Source organism: Siphateles boraxobius, unplaced genomic scaffold (genome assembly GCF_051911475.1).
Source record: "Siphateles boraxobius isolate OS27281-9 unplaced genomic scaffold, OSU_SipBor_1 23, whole genome shotgun sequence".
Taxonomy (NCBI): domain Eukaryota; kingdom Metazoa; phylum Chordata; class Actinopteri; order Cypriniformes; family Leuciscidae; genus Siphateles; species Siphateles boraxobius.
The window spans coordinates 914,326-937,991 of record NW_027508844.1 but is presented as its reverse complement, the minus strand read 5'-3'; the positions used below and the strand labels follow the sequence as shown (position 1 = coordinate 937,991).

The 23,666-nt window shown below is 42.7% G+C and overlaps 13 non-coding genes across 13 annotated transcripts; 5 read left to right on the top strand and 8 right to left on the bottom strand.

Moving 5' to 3' along the window:
- Window positions 1-2,367: 2,367 nt before the first annotated feature.
- trnag-ucc (transfer RNA glycine (anticodon UCC)) lies at window positions 2,368-2,439 on the bottom strand. Its single transcript has one exon. It is a non-coding gene; the product is annotated as a tRNA-Gly (tRNA).
- Window positions 2,440-3,516: 1,077 nt separating this feature from the next.
- trnag-ucc (transfer RNA glycine (anticodon UCC)) lies at window positions 3,517-3,588 on the bottom strand. The gene has a single exon. It is a non-coding gene; the product is annotated as a tRNA-Gly (tRNA).
- A 1,540-nt stretch (window positions 3,589-5,128) lies between these two features.
- Window positions 5,129-5,200, top strand: trnad-guc (transfer RNA aspartic acid (anticodon GUC)). The gene has a single exon. It is a non-coding gene; the product is annotated as a tRNA-Asp (tRNA).
- Window positions 5,201-5,426: 226 nt separating this feature from the next.
- On the bottom strand, window positions 5,427-5,498 carry trnag-ucc (transfer RNA glycine (anticodon UCC)). The gene has a single exon. It is a non-coding gene; the product is annotated as a tRNA-Gly (tRNA).
- A 2,265-nt stretch (window positions 5,499-7,763) lies between these two features.
- trnad-guc (transfer RNA aspartic acid (anticodon GUC)) lies at window positions 7,764-7,835 on the top strand. Its single transcript has one exon. It is a non-coding gene; the product is annotated as a tRNA-Asp (tRNA).
- Window positions 7,836-8,061: 226 nt separating this feature from the next.
- Window positions 8,062-8,133, bottom strand: trnag-ucc (transfer RNA glycine (anticodon UCC)). Its single transcript has one exon. It is a non-coding gene; the product is annotated as a tRNA-Gly (tRNA).
- A 4,109-nt stretch (window positions 8,134-12,242) lies between these two features.
- trnad-guc (transfer RNA aspartic acid (anticodon GUC)) lies at window positions 12,243-12,314 on the top strand. The gene has a single exon. It is a non-coding gene; the product is annotated as a tRNA-Asp (tRNA).
- Window positions 12,315-14,836: 2,522 nt separating this feature from the next.
- trnag-ucc (transfer RNA glycine (anticodon UCC)) lies at window positions 14,837-14,908 on the bottom strand. Its single transcript has one exon. It is a non-coding gene; the product is annotated as a tRNA-Gly (tRNA).
- Window positions 14,909-15,673: 765 nt separating this feature from the next.
- trnad-guc (transfer RNA aspartic acid (anticodon GUC)) lies at window positions 15,674-15,745 on the top strand. Its single transcript has one exon. It is a non-coding gene; the product is annotated as a tRNA-Asp (tRNA).
- A 2,522-nt stretch (window positions 15,746-18,267) lies between these two features.
- Window positions 18,268-18,339, bottom strand: trnag-ucc (transfer RNA glycine (anticodon UCC)). The gene has a single exon. It is a non-coding gene; the product is annotated as a tRNA-Gly (tRNA).
- Window positions 18,340-19,330: 991 nt separating this feature from the next.
- On the bottom strand, window positions 19,331-19,402 carry trnag-ucc (transfer RNA glycine (anticodon UCC)). Its single transcript has one exon. It is a non-coding gene; the product is annotated as a tRNA-Gly (tRNA).
- A 2,470-nt stretch (window positions 19,403-21,872) lies between these two features.
- Window positions 21,873-21,944, top strand: trnad-guc (transfer RNA aspartic acid (anticodon GUC)). Its single transcript has one exon. It is a non-coding gene; the product is annotated as a tRNA-Asp (tRNA).
- A 936-nt stretch (window positions 21,945-22,880) lies between these two features.
- Window positions 22,881-22,952, bottom strand: trnag-ucc (transfer RNA glycine (anticodon UCC)). Its single transcript has one exon. It is a non-coding gene; the product is annotated as a tRNA-Gly (tRNA).
- Between the last annotated feature and the right edge of the window lie 714 nt (window positions 22,953-23,666).

Below are 23,666 nucleotides of genomic sequence, written 5' to 3'. Positions count from 1 at the left end.
CACTAGATCCTGTTTAGCCTGTGGTCAGCCTAATTCTCGATACATGGGTGATGGCACCTCAATACATTTCTTTTATCAAGGTGGTGATGTTAAATACTTCTACTGCTCCAAGAAAGTTTTTGACACATATTCCGCAGAGGGCCTGACCAACTTCAGAATGCCCTTTGAAGACTTTGCAGAGACTCCTTTTTTTCAGCGAGAACTGGAGTCCTCGAAGCAGAGAGGGGCAGAAAATAGGAGGGTGATTGAGGAGAGAAGCAAGAGAAAGTCAGTAATGGAGCATCCTACTGGTCGTCTGTGCAGATTCTGCCACCTACCACTGAAACAAGGACCCAACAGTCCTCATATTCACACTGGTTTCCCTGGAGTGGCAGGCAAATACATTTACTGTCCTGCTAAAGTGTTTTCCCTTTATCAGGCTAAGGGAATGAAATTTCATGGAAAGACTTTCAGCAGTCTCCATTCTATGAGGCTGAGAAGCAGAGGTGGATTGAGGAAAAGAAAAAATGACTTCACTGACAAATGACATGCCCAGACCTCAAATACTGTTTATAGCACAAAGACATTCCTTGCACAATCTTATGCATATATGTATATACATATTATTGCACTTTTAATGTATATATATATATATATATATATATATATATATATATATATATATATATATATATGTTATTTTTTTAAATATTTAATTTATTTCCATTTGTTCATTAAAATACCAAAAGTATTGTATTTTATTGTATTTTAGTGTTTTTTTAAGTTCATTTATTGACTTGCATTATTTTATCTTGCTCAGATTTGAAAAACACTAAATGTTAAGCACTGGTACTATTATACTCTGTACATAATTGTTTAGTTTAAAATACTTTTTTTCTTGTTTTTTCCTGTTCTCCTCAACTTTAGATAGTATTATTGCTGTTGTTTAATCTATAATCTATCATTTTAAATTGTTACATTTATTTCCATTGTTCATTAAAATCAAACAATTGTGTCCTTGTTTGCATTGTACTTTAGTGTTTTAAAGTAAATTTTATTGACTTGCATTATTTTATCTTGCTCAGATGTGTAAACACTAAATGTTAATAACTGTTGTCATTAAACACTACATAATTATTTGATTTAAAAAAATCTTGTTTTTTTCCTATGTTCTCCACAGCTTTATATTTTATTATTATTATTATTAATGTTATTGTTGTTTAATCTATAAGTATTTAATACATTACCTTTTCAGTTTTACATAATAATATGTATATTTCTGTACTATAAATAAAACGAGAAACTTACTATTTGGTGTTTACTGGTTATATTTCATATATATATTGGATTTCTGTACATAGTTAAACAAATATAATGTAAATATCTCAATGTAAAATGTAAAGGTCTAAAACATTATCAAAATGTTCTTTACAATTATTCACATTCAAATATTTTCTATATTAAAGAAAACTAAACCCTATTATAATATAAATGTTTATTAAGGTAGTTGCACATTTTGTACATTCTACACAACAACAAATCTTACACGTTTTATTCTATTTTTGTGCACAAAGTTAGTTTATTATATGTAAATCGTACTTAACATGAGTTTCTAATCATTTTTTAATCTAGATACACTTTATGGTAGTTGTGGTCGAGACGAGACTCGAACCTGTAATGTGTATTTTTTCAGGCCCGCCTCCCTGGAATTTCCTGCGTTCTTATTGGCTAGCAACGCTCTACACCTACATGCGACTGGCCCTCCCTGGGATTTCCTGCGTTCTTATTGGCTAGCAACGCTCTACACCTACATGCGACTGGCCCCCGCGTGGAAGGCAGCTATGCTCACCACTATTGAAGACTGTTGGATGTAGACTGGAAGCCCTGTTCTGCGGTCAGCAAGAATTTTCGCAATACATTAGCAGCTGGCAGGTGCAGATGGACTGAAACTCTCTTTGTTTGGACCTGGCACTTAAAAAAATTGCATGAACTTATTGACCTGACCTACCAGGCACCATATTAAAAAACAAGGTCTCTAATTTAATAATGTAACACGTTTTATACAGACACTTCATATTTAAACGGTATTAGATTATTTTTTGCATTCACTGGCTTCTGTGAAGCGTTGAGCTAAAATGACGCATGACGCCGTTCCTGGAAGCCGCGCTGATCGGATACAACAACCTCTCTCTGCAACTCCTTGTGGAAAGTGGAAAGTATCTCCGCCTGTCACGCGGAGACTGGGGTTCGATTCCCCGACGGGGAGATCCAGTCCTTTACTGCTGCCAAAAGACCTTAACAAAAGTTTTGCTCCAGCAAACAAGTTACAGGAGAAGTTCGCAAGGGGCCCCGGACAACTGTTTTAAAGACAGCTTGAGAAAAATACAATGCATTGGCCGGGAATCGAACCCGGGTCAACTGCTTGGAAGGCACTTATGCTCACCACTATACCACCAACGCAAGCCTGTTGTATGAAGACTGGAAGCCCTTTTGTGCGGTCAGCAAGAATTTTAGCAGCTGGCAGGTGCAGATGAACTGAAACTCTCTTTGTTTGGACCTGGCACTTAAAAAAATTGCATGAACTTATTGACCTGACCTACCAGGCACCATATTAAAAAACAAGGTCTCTAATTTAATAATGTAACACGTTTTATACAGAAACTTCATATTTAAATGGAATTAGATAATTTTTTGGATTCACTGGCTTCTGTGAAGCGTTGAGCTAAAATGACGCATGACGCTGTTCCTGGAAGCCGCGCTGATCGGATACAACTACCTGTCTCTGAAACTCCTTGTTAGTATAGTGGAAAGTATCTCCGCCTGTCAAGCGGGAGGACGGGGAAGATCCAGTCCTTTACTGCTGCAAAATGACCTTAACAAAAGTTTTGCTCCAGCAAACAAGTTACAGGAGAAGTTGGCAAGGGGCCCCGGACGACTGTTTTAAAGACAGCTTGAGAAAAATGCAATGCGTTGGCTGGGAATCGAACCCATACAGCAAGAATGGACAGACCCAGGAATCGAACCCATACAGCAATAATGCTCGTAATCAAGGTCTTTAATTTAAAAATGTGACACGTTTTATACAGACACTTCATATTTAAATGGTATTAGATTCTTTTTGTGGATTCACTGGCTTCTGTGAAGCGTTGAGCTAATATGACACCGTTCCTGGAAGTGGGAAGGCTGTTTGCAGCGAGCTGTAGTCGCGCTGATCGGGGGCGACTGCCTGTCTTTGCAACTCCTCGTTAGTATAGTGGAAAGTATCTCCGCCTGTTACACGGAAGACCGGGATTTGATTCCCCGACGGGAAGATCCAGTCCTTTACTGCTGCCAAAAGACCTTAACAAAAGTTTTGCTCCAGCAAACAAGTTACAGGAGAAGTTGGCAAGGGGCCCCGGATGACTGTTTTAAAGACAGCTTGAGAAAAATGCAATGCGTTGGCCGGGAATCGAACCCATAGAGCAAGAATGGACAGACCCAGGAATCGAACCCATAGCAAGAATGCTCGTTATCAAGGTCTTTAATTTACAAATGTGATGCGTTGGCCGGGAATCGAACCCTGGTCAACTGCTTGGAAGGCAGCTATGCTCACCACTATACCACCAACGCAAGACTGTTGGATGTAGGCTGGAAGCCCTGTTGTGCGGTCAGGAAGAATTTTCGCAATACATTAGCAGCTGGCAGGTGCAGATGAACTGAAACTCTCTTTGTTTGGACCTGGCACTTAAAAAAAATGCATGAACTTATAGACCTGACCTACCAGGCACCATATTAAAAAACAAGGTCTCTAATTTAATAATGTAACAAGTTTAATACAGAAACTTCATATTTAAACGGAATTAGATTATTTTTTGGATTCACTGGCTTCTGTGAAGCGTTGAGCTAAAATGACGCAGGACGCTGTTCCTGGAAGCCGCGCTGATCGGATACAACTACCTGTCTCTGCAACTCCTTGTTAGTATAGTGGAAAGTATATCCGCCTGTCAAGCGGGAGGACGGGGAAATCCAGTCCTTTACTGCTGCAAAATGACCTTAACAAAAGTTTTGCTCCAGCAAACAAGTTACAGGAGAAGTTGGCAAGGGGCCCGGACGACTGTTTTAAAGACAGCTTGAGAAAAATGCAATGCATTGGCCGGGGATCGAACCCATACAGCAAGAATGGACAGACCCAGGAATCGAACCCATAGCAAGAATGCTCGTAATCAAGGTCTTTAATTTACAAAAGTGATGCGTTGGCCGGGAATCAAACACAGGTCAACTGCTTGGAAGGCAGCTATGCTCACCACTATACTACCAACGCAAGACTGATGGATGTAGGCTGGAAGCCGTATTGTGCGGTCAGCAAGAATTTTCGCAATACATTAGCAGCTGGCAGGTGCAGATTAACTGAAACTCTCTTTGTTTGGACCTGGCACTTAAAAAAATTGCATGAACTTATTGACCTGACCTACCAGGCAATGTAGTGATCTTTTTCTTTGTAGAAAAGTTAGAAGCTCAGACCAGGAGACGGTGGAAGTTTTCCAAGCAGAAGTTCTTTATTGCTTGTCGGTAGCTGCAGTCATTCCAACATCGTCTAACTAAGGGAACTTTACATTGTAGTTTATATACATTTCAAGGGGGAGGGATTACATTGTGAGGAACAAAGCATGTAAATGAGCTGAAACATGAGAACAGAACGGTGCAGGACTTCTCGCACTGAGATAAGAACTCCAAGACAAATGGTCTCAGTAATAAAATGGCAGGTGTTCAAACTTGCTCAGCATGCCTCTTCACCCGGTAAAACAATGAGAACAGGAAAAGCCTAGCCTTCTCGTACTGAGATGGGACAGTCAGGAATATCCTGCTGGGAACCCCTACCGTTTGCAGGGATTTCCTGGTCTCATCATTTATAAACTTTCTCAATATAAAATACTATTGTATTGGAAATCTAAATTAAACATTTAAATAAAATTTGTAATCCTACAACACCATATTAAAAAACAAGGTCTCTATTTAATAATGTAACACGTTTTATACAGACACTTCATATTTAAACGGTATTAGATTATTTTTTGGATTCACTGCCTTCTGTGAAGCGTTGAGCTAAAATTACGCATGACGCCGTTCCTGGAAGCCGCGCTGATCGGATACAACTACCTGTCTCTGCAACTCCTCGTTAGTATAGTGGAATGTATCTCCGCCTGTCATGCGGAAGACCGGGGTTCGATTCCCCGACGGGGAGATCCAGTCCTTTACTGCTGCCAAAAGACCTTAACAGATGTTTTGCTCCAGCAAACAAGTTACAGGAGAAGTTGGCAAGGGGCCTCGGACGACTGTATTAAAGACAGCTTGAGAAAAATGCAATGCGTTGGCCGGGAATCGAACGCATACAGCAAGAATGGACTGCCCCAGGAATCGAACCCATAGCAAGAATGCTCGTAATCAAGGTCTTTAATTTACAAATGTGATGCGTTGGCCAGGAATCGATCCCGGGTCAACTGCTTGGAAGGCAGCTATGCTCACCACTATACCACCAACGCAAGACTGTTGGATGTAGACTGGAAGCCCTGTTCTGCGGTCAGCAATAATTTTCGCAATACTTTAGCAGCTGGCAGGTGCAGATGAACTGAAACTCTCTTTGTTTGGACCTGGCACTTAAAAAAATTGCATGAACTTATTGACCTGACCTACCAGGCACCATATTAAAAAACAAGGTCTCTAATTTAATAATGTAACACGTTTTATACAGACACTTCATATTTAAACGGTATTAGATTATTTTTTGCATTCACTGGCTTCTGTGAAGCGTTGAGCTAAAATGACGCATGACGCCCTTCCTGCAAGCCGCGCTGATCGGATACAACTACCTGTCTCTGCAACTCCTTGTTAGTATAGTGGAAAGTATCTCCGCCTGTCACGCGGAGACTGGGGTTCGATTCCCCGACGGGGAGATTCAGTCCTTTACTGCTGCCAAAAGACCTTAACAAAAGTTTTGCTCCAGCAAACAAGTTACAGGGAAGTTGGCAAGGGGCCCGGACGACTGTTTTAAAGACAGCTTGAGAAAAATGCAATGCGTTGGCCGGGAAACGAACCCATACAGCAAGAATGGACAGACCCAGGAATTGAACCCATAGCAAGAATGCTCGTAATCAAGGTCTTTAATTTACAAATGTGATGCGTTGGCCGGGAATCGAACCCGGTCACCTGCTTGGAAGGCAGCTATGCTCACCACAATACCACCAACGCAAGACTGTCGGATGTAGGCTGGAAGCCCTCTTGCGCGGTCAGCAAGAATTTTCGCAATACATTAGCAGCTGGCAGGTGCAGATGAACTGAAACTCTCTTTGTTTGGACCTGGCACTTAAAAAAAATGCATGAACTTATTGACCTGACCTACTAGGCACCATATTAAAAAACAAGGTCTCTAATTTAATAATGTAACACCTTTTATACAGACACTTCATATTTAAAAGGTATTAGATTTTTTTTTGGATTCACTGGCTTCTGTGAAGCGTTGAGCTAAAATGACGCATGACGCCGTTCGTGGAAGTCGCCCTGATCGGGGACAACTACCTGTCTCTGCAACTCCTCGTTAGTATAGTGGAAAGTATCTCCGCCTGTCACGCGGAAGACCGTGGTTCGATTCCCCGACGGGGAGATACAGTCATTTACTGCTGCCAAAAGACCTTAACAAAAGTTTTGCTCCAGCAAACAAGTTACAGGAGAAGTTGGCAAGGGGCCCCGGACGACTGTTTTAAAGACAGCTTGAGAAAAATGCAATGCATTGGCCGGGGATCGAACCCATACAGCAAGAATGGACAGACCCAGGAATCGAACCCATAGCAAGAATGCTCGTAATCAAGGTCTTTAATTTACAAAAGTGATGCGTTGGCCGGGAATCAAACCCAGATCAACTGCTTGGAAGGCAGCTATGCTCACCACTATACTACCAAGGCAAGACTGATGGATGTAGGCTGGAAGCCGTATTGTGCGGTCAGCAAGAATTTTCGCAATACATTAGCAGCTGGCAGGTGCAGATTAACTGAAACTCTCTTTGTTTGGACCTGGCACTTAAAAAAATTGCATGAACTTATTGACCTGACCTACCAGGCAATGTAGTGATCTTTTTCTTTGTAGAAAAGTTAGAAGCTCAGACCAGGAGACGGTGGAAGTTTTCCAAGCAGAAGTTCTTTATTGCTTGTCGGTAGCTGCAGTCATTCCAACATCGTCTAACTAAGGGAACTTTACATTGTAGTTTATATACATTTCAAGGGGGAGGGATTACATTGTGAGGAACAAAGCATGTAAATGAGCTGAAACATGAGAACAGAACGGTGCAGGACTTCTCGCACTGAGATAAGAACTCCAAGACAAATGGTCTCAGTAATAAAATGGCAGGTGTTCAAACTTGCTCAGCATGCCTCTTCACCCGGTAAAACAATGAGAACAGGAAAAGCCTAGCCTTCTCGTACTGAGATGGGACAGTCAGGAATATCCTGCTGGGAACCCCTACCGTTTGCAGGGATTTCCTGGTCTCATCATTTATAAACTTTCTCAATATAAAATACTATTGTATTGGAAATCTAAATTAAACATTTAAATAAAATTTGTAATCCTACAACACCATATTAAAAAACAAGGTCTCTATTTAATAATGTAACACGTTTTATACAGACACTTCATATTTAAACGGTATTAGATTATTTTTTGGATTCACTGCCTTCTGTGAAGCGTTGAGCTAAAATTACGCATGACGCCGTTCCTGGAAGCCGCGCTGATCGGATACAACTACCTGTCTCTGCAACTCCTCGTTAGTATAGTGGAATGTATCTCCGCCTGTCATGCGGAAGACCGGGGTTCGATTCCCCGACGGGGAGATCCAGTCCTTTACTGCTGCCAAAAGACCTTAACAGATGTTTTGCTCCAGCAAACAAGTTACAGGAGAAGTTGGCAAGGGGCCTCGGACGACTGTATTAAAGACAGCTTGAGAAAAATGCAATGCGTTGGCCGGGAATCGAACGCATACAGCAAGAATGGACTGCCCCAGGAATCGAACCCATAGCAAGAATGCTCGTAATCAAGGTCTTTAATTTACAAATGTGATGCGTTGGCCAGGAATCGATCCCGGGTCAACTGCTTGGAAGGCAGCTATGCTCACCACTATACCACCAACGCAAGACTGTTGGATGTAGACTGGAAGCCCTGTTCTGCGGTCAGCAATAATTTTCGCAATACTTTAGCAGCTGGCAGGTGCAGATGAACTGAAACTCTCTTTGTTTGGACCTGGCACTTAAAAAAATTGCATGAACTTATTGACCTGACCTACCAGGCACCATATTAAAAAACAAGGTCTCTAATTTAATAATGTAACACGTTTTATACAGACACTTCATATTTAAACGGTATTAGATTATTTTTTGCATTCACTGGCTTCTGTGAAGCGTTGAGCTAAAATGACGCATGACGCCCTTCCTGCAAGCCGCGCTGATCGGATACAACTACCTGTCTCTGCAACTCCTTGTTAGTATAGTGGAAAGTATCTCCGCCTGTCACGCGGAGACTGGGGTTCGATTCCCCGACGGGGAGATTCAGTCCTTTACTGCTGCCAAAAGACCTTAACAAAAGTTTTGCTCCAGCAAACAAGTTACAGGGAAGTTGGCAAGGGGCCCGGACGACTGTTTTAAAGACAGCTTGAGAAAAATGCAATGCGTTGGCCGGGAAACGAACCCATACAGCAAGAATGGACAGACCCAGGAATTGAACCCATAGCAAGAATGCTCGTAATCAAGGTCTTTAATTTACAAATGTGATGCGTTGGCCGGGAATCGAACCCGGTCACCTGCTTGGAAGGCAGCTATGCTCACCACAATACCACCAACGCAAGACTGTCGGATGTAGGCTGGAAGCCCTCTTGCGCGGTCAGCAAGAATTTTCGCAATACATTAGCAGCTGGCAGGTGCAGATGAACTGAAACTCTCTTTGTTTGGACCTGGCACTTAAAAAAAATGCATGAACTTATTGACCTGACCTACTAGGCACCATATTAAAAAACAAGGTCTCTAATTTAATAATGTAACACCTTTTATACAGACACTTCATATTTAAAAGGTATTAGATTTTTTTTTGGATTCACTGGCTTCTGTGAAGCGTTGAGCTAAAATGACGCATGACGCCGTTCGTGGAAGTCGCCCTGATCGGGGACAACTACCTGTCTCTGCAACTCCTCGTTAGTATAGTGGAAAGTATCTCCGCCTGTCACGCGGAAGACCGTGGTTCGATTCCCCGACGGGGAGATACAGTCATTTACTGCTGCCAAAAGACCTTAACAAAAGTTTTGCTCCAGCAAACAAGTTACAGGAGAAGTTGGCAAGGGGCCCCGGACGACTGTTTTAAAGACAGCTTGAGAAAAATGCAATGCATTGGCCGGGGATCGAACCCATACAGCAAGAATGGACAGACCCAGGAATCGAACCCATAGCAAGAATGCTCGTAATCAAGGTCTTTAATTTACAAAAGTGATGCGTTGGCCGGGAATCAAACCCAGATCAACTGCTTGGAAGGCAGCGATGCTCACCACTATACCACCAAGGCAAGACTGATGGATGTAGGCTGGAAGCCGTATTGTGCGGTCAGCAAGAATTTTCGCAATACATTAGCAGCTGGCAGGTGCAGATTAACTGAAACTCTCTTTGTTTGGACCTGGCACTTAAAAAAATTGCATGAACTTATTGACCTGACCTACCAGGCAATGTAGTGATCTTTTTCTTTGTAGAAAAGTTAGAAGCTCAGACCAGGAGACGGTGGAAGTTTTCCAAGCAGAAGTTTTTTATTGCTTGTCGGTAGCTGCAGTCATTCCAACATCGTCTAACTAAGGGAACTTTACATTGTAGTTTATATACATTTCAAGGAGGAGGGATTACATTGTGAGGAACAAAGCATGTAAATGAGCTGAAACATGAGAACAGAACGGTGCAGGACTTCTCGCACTGAGATAAGAACTCCAAGACAAATGGTCTCAGTAATAAAATGGCAGGTGTTCAAACTTGCTCAGCATGCCTCTTCACCCGGTAAAACAATGAGAACAGGAAAAGCCTAGCCTTCTCGTACTGAAATGGGACAGTCAGGAATATCCTGCTGGGAACCCCTACCGTTTGCAGGGATTTCCTGGTCTCATCATTTATAAACTTTCTCAATATAAAATACTATTGTATTGGAATTCTAAATTAAACATTTAAATAAAATTTGTAATCCTACAACACCATATTAAAAAACAAGGTCTCTAATTTAATAATGTAACACGTTTTATACAGACACTTCATATTTAAACGGTATTAGATTTTTTTTTGGATTCACTGGCTTCTGTGAAGAGTTGAGCTAAAATGACGCATGACGCCGTTCCTGGAAGCCGCGCTGATCGGATACAACTACCTGTCTCTGCAAATTCTCGTTAGTATAGTGGAAAGTATCTCCGCCTGTCACGCGTAAGACCGGGGTTCGATTCCCCGACGGGGAGACCCAGTCCTTTACTGCTGCCAAAAGACCTTAACAAATGTTTTGCTCCAGCAAACAAGTTACAGGAGAAGTTGGCAAGGGGCCACCGACGACTGTTTTAAAGACAGCATGAGAAAAATGCAATGCGTTGGCCGGGAATCGAACGCATACAGCAAGAATGGACAGACCCAGGAATCGAACCCATAGCAAGAATGCTCGTAATCAAGGTCTTTAATTTACAAATGTGATGCGTTGGCCAGGAATCGAACCCAGGGTCAACTGCTTGGAAGGCAGCTATGCTCACCACTATACCACCAACACAAGACTGTTGGATGTAGACTGGAAGCCCTCTTCTGCGGTCAGCAAGAATGTTCGCAATATATTAGCAGCTGGCAGGTGCAGATGAATTGAAACTCTCTTTGTTTGGACCTGGCACTTAAAAAAATTGCATGAACTTATTGACCTGACCTACCAGGCACCATATTAAAAAAAAGGGTCTCTAATTTAATAATGTAACACGTTTTATACAGACACTTCATATTTAAACGGTATTAGATTATTTTTTGGATTCACTGGCTTCTGTGAAGCGTTGAGATAAAATGACGCATGACGCTGTTCCTGGAAGCCGCGCTGATCGGATACAACTACCTGTCTCTGCAACTCCTTGTTAGTATAGTGGAAAGTATCTCCGCCTGTCACGCGGAGACTGGGGTTCGATTCTCCGACGGGGAGATCCAGTCCTTTACTGCTGCCAAAAGACCTTAACAAATGTTTTGCTCCAGCAAACAAGTTGCAGGAGAAGTTGGCAAGGGGCCCGGACGACTGTTTTAAAGACAGCTTGAGAAAAATGCAATGCGTTGGCCGGGAATCGAACGCATACAGCAAGAATGGACAGACCCAGGAATCGAACCCATAGCAAGAATGCTCGTAATCAAGGTCTTTAATTTACAAATGTGATGCGTTGGCCGGGAATAGAACCCGGTCACCTGCTTGGAAGGCAGCTATGCTCACCACTATACCACCAACGCAAGACTGTTGGATGTAGACTGGAAGCCCAGTTGTGCCGTCAGCAAGAATTTTCGCAATACATTAGCAGCTGGCAGGTGCAGATGAACTGAAACTCTCTTTGTTTGGACCTGGCACTTAAAAAAATTGCATGAACTTATTGACCTGACCTACCAGGCACTGTAGTGATCTTTTCCTTTGTAGAAAAGTTAGAAGCTCAGACCAGGAGACAGTAGAAGTTTTCCAAGCAGAAGTTCTTTATTGTTTGTCGGTAGCTGCAGTCATTCCAACATCGTCTAACTATGGGAACTTTACATTGTAGTTTATATACATTTCAAGGGGGAGGGATTACATTGTGAGGAACAAAGCATGTAAATGAGTTGAAACATGAGAACAGAACGGTGCAGGACTTCTCGCACTGAGATAAGAACTCCAAGACAAATGGTCTCAGTAATAAAATAGCAGGTGTTCAAACTTGCTCAGCATGACTCTTCACCCGGTAAAACAATGAGAACAGGAAAAGCCTAGCCTTCTCGCACTGAGATGGGACAGTCAGGAATATCCTGCTGGGAACCCCTACCGTTTGCAGAGATTTCCTGGTCTCATCATTTATAAACTTTCTCAATATAAAATAATATTTTATTGGAAATCTAAATTAAACATTTAAATAAAATTTGTAATCCTACAACACCATATTAAAAATATGGTGTCGATCATCGGATACAACTAATATGGTATTTGTATCCGATCAGCCGCGCTGATCGGATACAACTACCTGTCTCTGCAACTCCTCGTTAGTATAGTGGAAAGTATCTCTGCCTGTCACGCGGAAGACCGGGGTTCGATTCCCCGACGGGGAGATCCAGTCCTTTACTGCTGCCAAAAGACCTTAACAAATGTTTTGCTCCAGCAAACAAGTTACAGGAGAAGTTGGCAAGGGGCCACCGACGACTGTTTTAAAGACAGCTTGAGAAAAATGCAATGCGTTGGCCGGGAATCGAACGCATACAGCAAGAATGGACAGACCCAGGAATCAAACCCATAGCAAGAATGCTCGTAATCAAGGTCTTTAATTTACAAATGTGTTGCGTTGTCCAGGAATCGAACCCGGGTCAACTGCTTTTAAGGCAGCTATGCTCACCACTATACCACCAACACAAGACTGTTGGATGTAGACTGGAAGCCCTCTTGTGCGGTCAGCAAGAATGTTCGCAATATATTAGCAGCTGGCAGGTGCAGATGAATTGAAACTCTCTTTGTTTGGACCTGGCACTTAAAAAAATTGCATGAACTTATTGACCTGACCTACCAGGCACCATATTAAAAAAAAGGGTCTCTAATTTAATAATGTAACACGTTTTATACAGACACTTCATATTTAAACGGTATTAGATTATTTTTTGGATTCACTGGCTTCTGTGAAGCGTTGAGCTAAAATGACGCATGACGCTGTTCCTGGAAGCCGCGCTGATCGGATACAACTACCTGTCTCTGCAACTCTTTGTTAGTATAGTGGAAAATACCTCCGCCTGTCACGCGGAGACTGGGGTTCGATTCCCCGACGGGGAGATCCAGTCCTGTACTGCTGCCAAAAGACCTTAACAAATGTTTTGCTCCAGCAAACAAGTTGCAGGAGAAGTTGGCAAGGGGCCTCGGACGACTGTTTTAAAGACAGCTTGAGAAAAATGCAATGCGTTGGCCGGGAATCGAACGCATACAGCAAGAATGGACAGACCCAGGAATCGAACCCATAGCAAGAATGCTCGTAATCAAGGTCTTTAATTTACAAATGTGACCCGTCACAGAAACCAGGGACACAAGTCGGCAGCACAACTTTCGAGCAAAATGAGAAAGAAGAGTTTTTTTTCAAAATTGGTGATTTTCAATTTTTTGGAGAATCTGTTAATTGAAATCACGAAGAAGCCTCTCCATGTTTGAGATAGCAGTATTGGTATATTTAAAAGCTTACATTTTGAGGTTGAAATCGGCTTGTTTTCGGAGATTCTAGCATGCAGTAGGGGCGTGGCGTGTCATTGTCTGTGTGTATTTCCATACTGAATAACCCGGCGCTTTTGCCCCCGCCGTCCAAGTCAACCACATGGCTACTTATTATGCTGTGCTCTGGCCGGCTCTCTCTGATATCAAAATTCAATGAAGATGGATGCCGCAAAGATTGTCGCAGACGAGATGAACCGTCTGGCAGTTACACCGAAAATGTTTTCGCCGCACTTCGTGGGCTCGGGAAACTGAACCGGAGGTATGGGCGCAGCGCGCGCGCCCTCAGTGCTTCAATACGGCGGCTCGGCTCGCTGACAGTGGTGGCTGGCTGTTTCATATGTGACGGAGAATCGAAATAGAGGATGCAGTTAAGACCTTTGCTGCGATGAAGGCCTGCCGTGCGTGTTTCTGAAATGTAAGTTAAGCTTCATTTGCTCTTTAGTCGTTATTTAAGATGCTGAACCTGCTGATGATATAATGTGCTTGCGGACATTTCATTTGTGTGTGTATACGCACATAAGAAAGTGGTGTAAAGAGATTTGCAACAGTAATTTGAGGAGGTGAAATGTGATTATTTGGAAAATTGCAGAAATGACTGCTTAAAGAAAAATGCCAGCAGGCATTTGCCTCCTACATAAACTTTAATATTGTTGACATTTTGTGCACACGAGCGTTGCGCACTATTTGCGCTATATGTAGGCCTATGGCTTATTGGTCTTTGTTTGTTGTTGCTGGTTTTGCGTTATATGTATATGGCATTTTGGTCTTTGTGTGTTGTTGCTGGTTTTGCGTTATACTGTATGTATATGGCATATTGGCCTTTGTGTGTTGTTGCTGGTTTTGCGTTATATGCAGGCTATATGGCATATTGGTCTTTGTGTGTTGTTGCTGGTTTTGCGTTATATGTATATGGCATATTGGTCTTTATGTGTTGTTGCTGGTTTCGCGTTATATGCAGGCTATATGGCATTATTGGTCTTTGTGTGTTGTTGCTGGTACGTTGCAAATAGAGGGGCAGCACAATTGTTTTTCGCCTAGTGCGGCAGAAGTGCACTCATTCGAAGTGCAAAAAAAGCTGTAAAGCACATGGAGGAGCTTTACAGGGGGTATGGCTTATCTAAATGAGATGTAAATGAGCCCTATTGTCACCCCCAGCAGCAGAGACAGGTGAGAACTGCACAATCTTTAGAGCTCGTTTTCTCCTCTTTGAGCTTTTTTAAGTGCCTACTTTAAAATGGCCACAACTTCTCCAAATATTATCAGATTTCCACATGTTACACATCGTTGGAAAGCTTGGATATTACACTCTCAGAATCTATGAATAACTCAAAATGCCCCAGAACCGACTTGTGTCCCTAGTTTCCGTGACTGGTCACAAATGTGATGCGATGGCCGGGAATCGAACCCGGGTCAACTGCTTGGAAGGCAGCTATGCTCACCACTATACCACCAACGCAAGACTGTTGGATGTAGACTGGAAGCCCAGTTGTGCCGTCAGCAAGAATTTTCGCAATACATTAGCAGCTGGCAGGTGCAGATGAACTGAAACTCTCTTTGTTTGGACCTGGCACTTAAAAAAATTGCATGAACTTATTGACCTGACCTACCAGGCACTGTAGTGATCTTTTCCTTTGTAGAAAAGTTAGAAGCTCAGACCAGGAGACAGTAGAAGTTTTCCAAGCAGAAGTTCTTTATTGTTTGTCGGTAGCTGCAGTCATTCCAACATCGTCTAACTATGGGAACTTTACATTGTAGTTTATATACATTTCAAGGGGGAGGGATTACATTGTGAGGAACAAAGCATGTAAATGAGTTGAAACATGAGAACAGAACGGTGCAGGACTTCTCGCACTGAGATAAGAACTCCAAGACAAATGGTCTCAGTAATAAAATAGCAGGTGTTCAAACTTGCTCAGCATGACTCTTCACCCGGTAAAACAATGAGAACAGGAAAAGCCTAGCCTTCTCGCACTGAGATGGGACAGTCAGGAATATCCTGCTGGGAACCCCTACCGTTTGCAGAGATTTCCTGGTCTCATCATTTATAAACTTTCTCAATATAAAATAATATTTTATTGGAAATCTAAATTAAACATTTAAATAAAATTTGTAATCCTACAACACCATATTAAAAATATGGTGTCGATCATCGGATACAACTAATATGGTATTTGTATCCGATCAGCCGCGCTGATCGGATACAACTACCTGTCTCTGCAACTCCTCGTTAGTATAGTGGAAAGTATCTCTGCCTGTCACGCGGAAGACCGGGGTTCGATTCCCCGACGGGGAGATCCAGTCCTTTACTGCTGCCAAAAGACCTTAACAAATGTTTTGCTCCAGCAAACAAGTTACAGGAGAAGTTGGCAAGGGGCCACCGACGACTGTTTTAAAGACAGCTTGAGAAAAATGCAATGCGTTGGCCGGGAATCGAACGCATACAGCAAGAATGGACAGACCCAGGAATCAAACCCATAGCAAGAATGCTCGTAATCAAGGTCTTTAATTTACAAATGTGTTGCGTTGTCCAGGAATCGAACCCGGGTCAACTGCTTTTAAGGCAGCTATGCTCACCACTATACCACCAACACAAGACTGTTGGATGTAGACTGGAAGCCCTCTTGTGCGGTCAGCAAGAATGTTCGCAATATATTAGCAGCTGGCAGGTGCAGATGAATTGAAACTCTCTTTGTTTGGACCTGGCACTTAAAAAAATTGCATGAACTTATTGACCTGACCTACCAGGCACCATATTAAAAAAAAGGGTCTCTAATTTAATAATGTAACACGTTTTATACAGACACTTCATATTTAAACGGTATTAGATTATTTTTTGGATTCACTGGCTTCTGTGAAGCGTTGAGCTAAAATGACGCATGACGCTGTTCCTGGAAGCCGCGCTGATCGGATACAACTACCTGTCTCTGCAACTCTTTGTTAGTATAGTGGAAAATACCTCCGCCTGTCACGCGGAGACTGGGGTTCGATTCCCCGACGGGGAGATCCAGTCCTGTACTGCTGCCAAAAGACCTTAACAAATGTTTTGCTCCAGCAAACAAGTTGCAGGAGAAGTTGGCAAGGGGCCTCGGACGACTGTTTTAAAGACAGCTTGAGAAAAATGCAATGCGTTGGCCGGGAATCGAACGCATACAGCAAGAATGGACAGACCCAGGAATCGAACCCATAGCAAGAATGCTCGTAATCAAGGTCTTTAATTTACAAATGTGACCCGTCACAGAAACCAGGGACACAAGTCGGCAGCACAACTTTCGAGCAAAATGAGAAAGAAGAGTTTTTTTTCAAAATTGGTGATTTTCAATTTTTTGGAGAATCTGTTAATTGAAATCACGAAGAAGCCTCTCCATGTTTGAGATAGCAGTATTGGTATATTTAAAAGCTTACATTTTGAGGTTGAAATCGGCTTGTTTTCGGAGATTCTAGCATGCAGTAGGGGCGTGGCGTGTCATTGTCTGTGTGTATTTCCATACTGAATAACCCGGCGCTTTTGCCCCCGCCGTCCAAGTCAACCACATGGCTACTTATTATGCTGTGCTCTGGCCGGCTCTCTCTGATATCAAAATTCAATGAAGATGGATGCCGCAAAGATTGTCGCAGACGAGATGAACCGTCTGGCAGTTACACCGAAAATGTTTTCGCCGCACTTCGTGGGCTCGGGAAACTGAACCGGAGGTATGGGCGCAGCGCGCGCGCCCTCAGTGCTTCAATACGGCGGCTCGGCTCGCTGACAGTGGTGGCTGGCTGTTTCATATGTGACGGAGAATCGAAATAGAGGATGCAGTTAAGACCTTTGCTGCGATGAAGGCCTGCCGTGCGTGTTTCTGAAATGTAAGTTAAGCTTCATTTGCTCTTTAGTCGTTATTTAAGATGCTGAACCTGCTGATGATATAATGTGCTTGCGGACATTTCATTTGTGTGTGTATACGCACATAAGAAAGTGGTGTAAAGAGATTTGCAACAGTAATTTGAGGAGGTGAAATGTGATTATTTGGAAAATTGCAGAAATGACTGCTTAAAGAAAAATGCCAGCAGGCATTTGCCTCCTACATAAACTTTAATATTGTTGACATTTTGTGCACACGAGCGTTGCGCACTATTTGCGCTATATGTAGGCCTATGGCTTATTGGTCTTTGTTTGTTGTTGCTGGTTTTGCGTTATATGTATATGGCATTTTGGTCTTTGTGTGTTGTTGCTGGTTTTGCGTTATACTGTATGTATATGGCATATTGGCCTTTGTGTGTTGTTGCTGGTTTTGCGTTATATGCAGGCTATATGGCATATTGGTCTTTGTGTGTTGTTGCTGGTTTTGCGTTATATGTATATGGCATATTGGTCTTTATGTGTTGTTGCTGGTTTCGCGTTATATGCAGGCTATATGGCATTATTGGTCTTTGTGTGTTGTTGCTGGTACGTTGCAAATAGAGGGGCAGCACAATTGTTTTTCGCCTAGTGCGGCAGAAGTGCACTCATTCGAAGTGCAAAAAAAGCTGTAAAGCACATGGAGGAGCTTTACAGGGGGTATGGCTTATCTAAATGAGATGTAAATGAGCCCTATTGTCACCCCCAGCAGCAGAGACAGGTGAGAACTGCACAATCTTTAGAGCTCGTTTTCTCCTCTTTGAGCTTTTTTAAGTGCCTACTTTAAAATGGCCACAACTTCTCCAAATATTATCAGATTTCCACATGTTACACATCGTTGGAAAGCTTGGATATTACACTCTCAGAATCTATGAATAACTCAAAATGCCCCAGAACCGACTTGTGTCCCTAGTTTCCGTGACTGGTCACAAATGTGATGCGATGGCCGGGAATCGAACCCGGGTCAACTGCTTGGAAGGCAGCTATGCTCACCACTATACCACCAACGCAAGACTGTTGGTTGCAGACTGGAAGCCCTGTTCTGCGGTCAGCAATAATTTTCGCAATACTTTAGCAGCTGGCAGGTGCAGATGAACTGAAACTCTCTTTGTTTGGACCTGGCACTTAAAAAAATTGCATGAACTTATTGACCTGACCTACCAGGCACCATATTAAAAAACAAGGTCTCTAATTTAATAATGTAACACGTTTTATACAGACACTTCATATTTAAACGGTATTAGATTATTTTTTGCATTCACTGGCTTCTGTTAAGCGTTGAGCTAAAATTACGCATGACGCCGTTCCTGCAAGCCGCGCTGATCGGATACAACTACCTGTCTCTGCAACTCCTTGTTAGTATAGTGGAAAGTATCTCCGCCTGTCACACGGAGACTGGGGGTCAGCAATAATTTTCGCAATACTTTAGCAGCTGGCAGGTGCAGATGAACTGAAACTCTCTTTGTTTGGACCTGGCACTTAAAAAAATTGCATGAACTTATTGACCTGACCTACCAGGCACCATATTAAAAAAAAGAGTCTCTAATTTAATAATGTAACACTTTTTATACAGACACTTCATATTTAAACGGTATTAGATTATTTTTTGGATTCACTGGCTTCTGTGAAGCGTTGAGCTAAAATGACGCATGACGCTGTTCCTGGAAGCTGCGCTGATCGGACACAACTACCTGTCTCTGCAACTCTTTGTTAGTATAGTGGAAAGTATCTCCGCCTGTCACGCGGAGACTGGGGTTCGATTCCCCGACGGGGAGATCCAGTCCTGTACTGCTGCCAAAAGACCTTAACAAATGTTTTGCTCCAGCAAACGAGTTGCAGGAGAAGTTGGCAAGGGGCCTCGGACGACTGTTTTAAAGACAGGTTGAGAAAAATGCAATGCGTTGGCCGGGAATCGAACGCATACAGCAAGAATGGACAGACCCAGGAATCGAACCCATAGCAAGAATGCTCGTAATCAAGGTCTTTAATTTACAAATGTGATACGTTGGCCGGGAATCGAACCCGGGTCAACTGCTTGGAAGGCAGCTATGCTCACCACTATACCACCAACGCAAGACTGTTGGATGTAGACCGGAAGCCCTGTTCTCCGGTCAGCAATAATTTTTGCAATACTTTAGCAGCTGGCAGGTGCAGATGAACTGAAACTCTCTTTGTTTGGACCTGGCACTTAAAAAAATTGCATGAACTTATTGACCTGACCTACCAGGCACCATATTAAAAAACAAGGTCTCTAATTTAATAATGTAACACGTTTTATACAGACACTTCATATTTAAACGGTATTAGATTATTTTTTGGATTCACTGGCTTCTGTGAAGCGTTGAGCTAAAATGACGCATGACGCCGTTCCTGCAAGCCGCGCTGATCGGATACAACTACCTGTCTCTGCAACTCCTTGTTAGTATAGTGGAAAGTATCTCCGCCTGTCATGCGGAGACTGGGGTTCGATTCCCCGACGGGGAGATTCAGTCCTTTACTGCTGCCAAAAGACCTTAACAAAAGTTTTGCTCCAGCAAACAAGTTACAGGGAAGTTGGCAAGGGGCCCTGACGACTGTTTTAAAGACAGCTTGAGAAAAATGGAATGCGTTGGCCGGGAATCGAACCCATACAGCAAGAATGGATCGATCCAGGAATCGAACCCATAGCAAGAATGCTCGTAATCAAGGTCTTTAATGTACAAATGTGATGCGTTGGCCGGGAATCGAACCCAGGTCAACTGCTTGGAAGTGAAAGGACTGTAAAGAGGGGGTTTACAGTTCTTGACCCAGGACCAGAGATGATGAAAGAAGACCAGGAGTCGTGATGTTCAATCAAAGAGTAAAATTTACTGAAGAATAGTTTGCAGTTAAATTGGTAGAGCCAGCGTCAAAGTCTCACGAGGAGGTCGCAAGCTAACTCTACCTTACATGAAAATCGTACACCAGTTATACTGTTACCAAGGGCATACATTCCATAAACATTCACTTCTGATTGGCTCAGAGGACATAAAATTTAAACAATGACACATAGATAGACGGGTACGTTGACAACAATCAAGATAGCTGTCATCCAAGTCACGAAGATCCAGTAATTACCTCGGAGGGCCCATCGAAAAGCGTCATGAGACCAGCCACCCCGTGTCATGAGACCTGCAACATACTGATAAAACCTTCCATTCTCAGAGAGAGGAAATAACAATTACTTTACTTCTTGAGAGATATAGGTATGAAAGAAGTAAAACAAATCATAGAATTGTACAGAAATTGCCCCTGTCCGTTAATAGGGTCAGCAGAGAAACATGATCATATGATGAGGGTTTTCTTTAAGTTTAACACACTCATTAATATACATACAGACAAAAAGCCTGTGTTTAATGTTCTCACTCAGGGACACAGAAGATTAGTCACAGACATCAGGAGACATTCATGAAAGATAGGCATTCAACCAACATTCAGGAAAGATGTGCATTCAGCAAAAGTATGAATAAGAAACATATGGGAATGATTATATAACTTGATTAGTGCTCATTATAGTAATAACGTAATCATGAAATGATTATATAACTTTATTAGTGCTTATAGTCATAATGTAATCATAAAACAAAGGATATGCATATAGTTGAATTGAAGAGGCAAGGGATTCTGACCCCAACCCTTCAGAAGGCAGCTATGCTCACCACTATACCACCAACGCAGGCCTTTGAACGTAGACTGGAAGCCCAGTTGTGCCGTCAGCAAGAATTTTCGCAATACATTAGCAGCTGGCAGGTGCAGATGAACTGAAACTCTCTTTGTTTGGACCTGGCACTTAAAAAAATTGCATGAACTTATTGACCTGACCTACCAGGCACTGTAGTGATCTTTTTCTTTGTAGAAAAGTTAGAAGCTCAGACCAGGAGACAGTAGAAGTTTTCCAAGCAGAAGTTCTTTATTGTTTGTCGGTAGCTGCAGTCATTCCAACATCGTCTAACTAAGGGAACTTTACATTGTAGTTTATATACATTTCAAGGGGGAGGGATTACATTGTGAGGAACAAAGCATGTAAATGAGTTGAAACATGAGAACAGAACGGTGCAGGACTTCTCGCACTGAGATAAGAACTCCAAGACAAATGGTCTCAGTAATAAAATAGCAGGTGTTCAAACTTGCTCAGCATGACTCTTCACCCGGTAAAACAATGAGAACAGGAAAAGCCTAGCCTTCTCGCACTGAGATGGGACAGTCAGGAATATCCTGCTGGGAACCCCTACCGTTTGCAGAGATTTCCTGGTCTCATCATTTATAAACTTTCTCAATATAAAATACTTTTGTATTGGAAATCTAAATTAAATATTTAAATAAAATTTGTAATCCTACAACACCATATTAAAAAACAAGGTCTCTAATTTAATAATGTAACACGTTTTATACAGACACTTCATATTTAAACGGTATTAGATTATTTTTTGGATTCACTGGCTTCTGTGAAGCGTTGAGCTAAAATGACGCATGACGCCGTTCCTGGAAGCCGCGCTGATCGGATACAACTACCTGTCTCTGCAACTCCTCGTTAGTATAGTGGAAAGTATCTCCGCCTGTCACGCGGAAGACCGGGGTTCGATTCCCCGACGGGGAGATCCAGTCCTGTACTGCTGCCAAAAGACCTTAACAAATGTTTTGCTCCAGCAAACAAGTTACAGGAGAAGTTGGCAAGGGGCCACCGACGACTGTTTTAAAGACAGCTTGAGAAAAATGTAATGCGTTGGCCGGGAATCGAACGCATACAGCAAGAATGGACAGACCCAGGAATCGAACCCATAGCAAGAATGCTCGTAATCAAGGTCTTTAATTTACAAATGTGATGCGTTGGCCTGGAATCGAACCCGGGTCAACTGCTTGGAAGGCAGCTATGCTCACCACTATACCACCAACACAAGACTGTTGGATGTAGACTGGAAGCCCTCATGTGCGGTCAGCAAGAATGTTCGCAATATATTAGCAGCTGGCAGGTGCAGATGAATTGAAACTCTCTTTGTTTGGACCTGGCACTTAAAAAAATTGCATGAACTTATTGACCTGACCTACCAGGCACCATATTAAAAAAAAAGGGTCTCTAATTTAATAATGTAACACGTTTTATACAGACACTTCATATTTAAACGGTATTAGATTATTTTTTGGATTCACTGGCTTCTGTGAAGCGTTGAGCTAAAATGACGCATGACGCTGTTCCTGGAAGCCGCGCTGATCGGATACAACTACCTGTCTCTGCAACTCTTTGTTAGTATAGTGGAAAGTACCTCCGCCAGTCACGCGGAGACTGGGGTTCGATTCCCCGACGGGGAGATCCAGTCCTGTACTGCTGCCAAAAGACCTTAACAAATGTTTTGCTCCAGCAAACAAGTTGCAGGAGAAGTTGGCAAGGGGCCTCGGATGACTGTTTTAAAGACAGCTTGAGAAAAATGCAATGCGTTGGCCAGGAATCGAACGCATACAGCAAGAATGGACAGACCCAGGAATCGAACCCATAGCAAGAATGCTCGTAATCAAGGTCTTTAATTTACAAATGTGATACGATGGCCGGGAATCGAACCCGGGTCAACTGCTTGGAAGGCAGCTATGCTGACCACTATACCACCAACGCAAGACTGTTGGATGTAGACTGGAAGCCCTGTTCTGCGGTCAGCAATAATTTTCGCAATACTTTAGCAGCTGGCAGGTGCAGATGAACTGAAACTCTCTTTGTTTGGACCTGGCACTTAAAAAAATTGCATGAACTTATTGACCTGACTACCAGGCACCATATTAAAAAACAAGGTCTCTAATTTAATAATGTAACACGTTTTATACAGACACTTCATATTTAAACGGTATTAGATTATTTTTTGCATTCACTGGCTTCTGTGAAGCGTTGAGCTAAAATGACGCATGACGCCGTTCCTGCAAGCCGCGCTGATCGGATACAACTACCTGTCTCTGCAACTCCTTGTTAGTATAGTGGAAAGTATCTCCGCCTGTCACACGGAGACTGGGGTTCGATTCCCCGACGGGGAGATTCAGTCCTTTACTGCTGCCAAAAGACCTTAACAAATGTTTTGCTCCAGCAAACAAGTTACAGGGAAGTTGGCAAGGGGCCCGGACGACTGTTTTAAAGACAGCTTGAGAAAAATGCAATGCGTTGGCCGGGAATCGAACCCATACAGCAAGAATGGACAGACCCAGGAATCGAACCCATAGCAAGAATGCTCGTAATCAAGGTCTTTAATTTACAAATGTGATGCGTTGGCCAGCAATCGATCCTGGGTCAACTGCTTGGAAGGCAGCTATGCTCACCACTATACCACCAACGCAAGACTGT